The sequence below is a fragment of the Misgurnus anguillicaudatus genome, chromosome 21 (genome assembly GCF_027580225.2).
Source record: "Misgurnus anguillicaudatus chromosome 21, ASM2758022v2, whole genome shotgun sequence".
In the NCBI taxonomy this organism is placed as follows: Eukaryota; Metazoa; Chordata; class Actinopteri; order Cypriniformes; family Cobitidae; genus Misgurnus; species Misgurnus anguillicaudatus.
The window spans coordinates 16975001-16977500 of record NC_073357.2 but is presented as its reverse complement, the minus strand read 5'-3'; the positions used below and the strand labels follow the sequence as shown (position 1 = coordinate 16977500).

The 2500-nt window shown below is 47.0% G+C and overlaps 10 non-coding genes across 10 annotated transcripts in view; all 10 read left to right on the top strand.

The window, feature by feature from the left end:
* The window catches only part of LOC141356028 (5S ribosomal RNA), a 119-nt gene extending 10 nt beyond the window's left edge, over positions 1-109 (top strand). The window contains exon 1 of the ribosomal RNA XR_012362469.1: positions 1-109. This exon is cut by the window's left edge and continues 10 nt beyond it. This is a non-coding gene — a ribosomal RNA (5S ribosomal RNA).
* Positions 110-250: 141 nt separating this feature from the next.
* Positions 251-369, top strand: LOC141356027 (5S ribosomal RNA). Its single transcript, XR_012362468.1, has one exon. It is a non-coding gene; the product is annotated as a 5S ribosomal RNA (ribosomal RNA).
* Positions 370-510: 141 nt separating this feature from the next.
* Positions 511-629, top strand: LOC141356026 (5S ribosomal RNA). The gene has a single exon (XR_012362467.1). It is a non-coding gene; the product is annotated as a 5S ribosomal RNA (ribosomal RNA).
* Positions 630-770: 141 nt separating this feature from the next.
* On the top strand, positions 771-889 carry LOC141356025 (5S ribosomal RNA). The gene has a single exon (XR_012362466.1). It is a non-coding gene; the product is annotated as a 5S ribosomal RNA (ribosomal RNA).
* Positions 890-1018: 129 nt separating this feature from the next.
* On the top strand, positions 1019-1137 carry LOC141356023 (5S ribosomal RNA). Its single transcript, XR_012362464.1, has one exon. It is a non-coding gene; the product is annotated as a 5S ribosomal RNA (ribosomal RNA).
* Positions 1138-1272: 135 nt separating this feature from the next.
* Positions 1273-1391, top strand: LOC141356022 (5S ribosomal RNA). The gene has a single exon (XR_012362463.1). It is a non-coding gene; the product is annotated as a 5S ribosomal RNA (ribosomal RNA).
* A 141-nt stretch (positions 1392-1532) lies between these two features.
* LOC141356021 (5S ribosomal RNA) lies at positions 1533-1651 on the top strand. Its single transcript, XR_012362462.1, has one exon. It is a non-coding gene; the product is annotated as a 5S ribosomal RNA (ribosomal RNA).
* A 141-nt stretch (positions 1652-1792) lies between these two features.
* LOC141356020 (5S ribosomal RNA) lies at positions 1793-1911 on the top strand. Its single transcript, XR_012362461.1, has one exon. It is a non-coding gene; the product is annotated as a 5S ribosomal RNA (ribosomal RNA).
* A 141-nt stretch (positions 1912-2052) lies between these two features.
* On the top strand, positions 2053-2171 carry LOC141356019 (5S ribosomal RNA). The gene has a single exon (XR_012362460.1). It is a non-coding gene; the product is annotated as a 5S ribosomal RNA (ribosomal RNA).
* Positions 2172-2300: 129 nt separating this feature from the next.
* On the top strand, positions 2301-2419 carry LOC141356018 (5S ribosomal RNA). Its single transcript, XR_012362459.1, has one exon. It is a non-coding gene; the product is annotated as a 5S ribosomal RNA (ribosomal RNA).
* The last annotated feature ends 81 nt before the right edge of the window (positions 2420-2500 follow it).

The window sequence follows — 2500 nt, the reverse complement described above, 5'->3', positions numbered from 1 at the left end:
ACACCACCCTGAGCACGCCCGCTCTCGTCTGATCTCGGAAGCCAAGCAGGGTCGGGCCTGGTTAGTACTTGGATGGGAGACCGCCTGGGAATACCAGGTGCTGTAAGCATTTAATTCTTTATTTAATTAATTATTTAATTATTTATTCATATAATTTTTTTCCAGAAATGCATCCTTTCTGTAAGCGTTCGCCGATGGCATGGCGTTGCCACATTAGTCTTGAAGTGGCTCTCGAATCGAGTCAGCGCTCGCTTACGGCCACACCACCCTGAGCACGCCCGCTCTCGTCTGATCTCGGAAGCCAAGCAGGGTCGGGCCTGGTTAGTACTTGGATGGGAGACCGCCTGGGAATACCAGGTGCTGTAAGCATTTAATTCTTTATTTAATTAATTATTTAATTATTTATTCATATAATTTTTTTCCAGAAATGCATCCTTTCTGTAAGCGTTCGCCGATGGCATGGCGTTGCCACATTAGTCTTGAAGTGGCTCTCGAATCGAGTCAGCGCTCGCTTACGGCCACACCACCCTGAGCACGCCCGCTCTCGTCTGATCTCGGAAGCCAAGCAGGGTCGGGCCTGGTTAGTACTTGGATGGGAGACCGCCTGGGAATACCAGGTGCTGTAAGCATTTAATTCTTTATTTAATTAATTATTTAATTATTTATTCATATAATTTTTTTCCAGAAATGCATCCTTTCTGTAAGCGTTCGCCGATGGCATGGCGTTGCCACATTAGTCTTGAAGTGGCTCTCGAATCGAGTCAGCGCTCGCTTACGGCCACACCACCCTGAGCACGCCCGCTCTCGTCTGATCTCGGAAGCCAAGCAGGGTCGGGCCTGGTTAGTACTTGGATGGGAGACCGCCTGGGAATACCAGGTGCTGTAAGCATTTAATTAATAATTTAATTATTTATTCATATAATTTTTTTCCAGAAATGCATCCTTTCTGTAAGCGTTCGCCGATGGCATGGCGTTGCCACATTAGTCTTGAAGTGGCTCTCGAATCGAGTCAGCGCTCGCTTACGGCCACACCACCCTGAGCACGCCCGCTCTCGTCTGATCTCGGAAGCCAAGCAGGGTCGGGCCTGGTTAGTACTTGGATGGGAGACCGCCTGGGAATACCAGGTGCTGTAAGCATTTAATTCTTTATTTAATTAATTATTTAATTATTTATTCATATAATTTTTTTCCAGAAATGCATCCTTTCTGTAAGCGTTCGCCGATGGCATGGCGTTGCCACATTGAAGTGGCTCTCGAATCGAGTCAGCGCTCGCTTACGGCCACACCACCCTGAGCACGCCCGCTCTCGTCTGATCTCGGAAGCCAAGCAGGGTCGGGCCTGGTTAGTACTTGGATGGGAGACCGCCTGGGAATACCAGGTGCTGTAAGCATTTAATTCTTTATTTAATTAATTATTTAATTATTTATTCATATAATTTTTTTCCAGAAATGCATCCTTTCTGTAAGCGTTCGCCGATGGCATGGCGTTGCCACATTAGTCTTGAAGTGGCTCTCGAATCGAGTCAGCGCTCGCTTACGGCCACACCACCCTGAGCACGCCCGCTCTCGTCTGATCTCGGAAGCCAAGCAGGGTCGGGCCTGGTTAGTACTTGGATGGGAGACCGCCTGGGAATACCAGGTGCTGTAAGCATTTAATTCTTTATTTAATTAATTATTTAATTATTTATTCATATAATTTTTTTCCAAAAATGCATCCTTTCTGTAAGCGTTCGCCGATGGCATGGCGTTGCCACATTAGTCTTGAAGTGGCTCTCGAATCGAGTCAGCGCTCGCTTACGGCCACACCACCCTGAGCACGCCCGCTCTCGTCTGATCTCGGAAGCCAAGCAGGGTCGGGCCTGGTTAGTACTTGGATGGGAGACCGCCTGGGAATACCAGGTGCTGTAAGCATTTAATTCTTTATTTAATTAATTATTTAATTATTTATTCATATAATTTTTTTCCAGAAATGCATCCTTTCTGTAAGCGTTCGCCGATGGCATGGCGTTGCCACATTAGTCTTGAAGTGGCTCTCGAATCGAGTCAGCGCTCGCTTACGGCCACACCACCCTGAGCACGCCCGCTCTCGTCTGATCTCGGAAGCCAAGCAGGGTCGGGCCTGGTTAGTACTTGGATGGGAGACCGCCTGGGAATACCAGGTGCTGTAAGCATTTAATTAATTATTTAATTATTTATTCATATAATTTTTTTCCAGAAATGCATCCTTTCTGTAAGCGTTCGCCGATGGCATGGCGTTGCCACATTAGTCTTGAAGTGGCTCTCGAATCGAGTCAGCGCTCGCTTACGGCCACACCACCCTGAGCACGCCCGCTCTCGTCTGATCTCGGAAGCCAAGCAGGGTCGGGCCTGGTTAGTACTTGGATGGGAGACCGCCTGGGAATACCAGGTGCTGTAAGCATTTAATTCTTTATTTAATTAATTATTTAATTATTTATTCATATAATTTTTTTCCAGAAATGCATCCTTTCTGTAAGCGTTC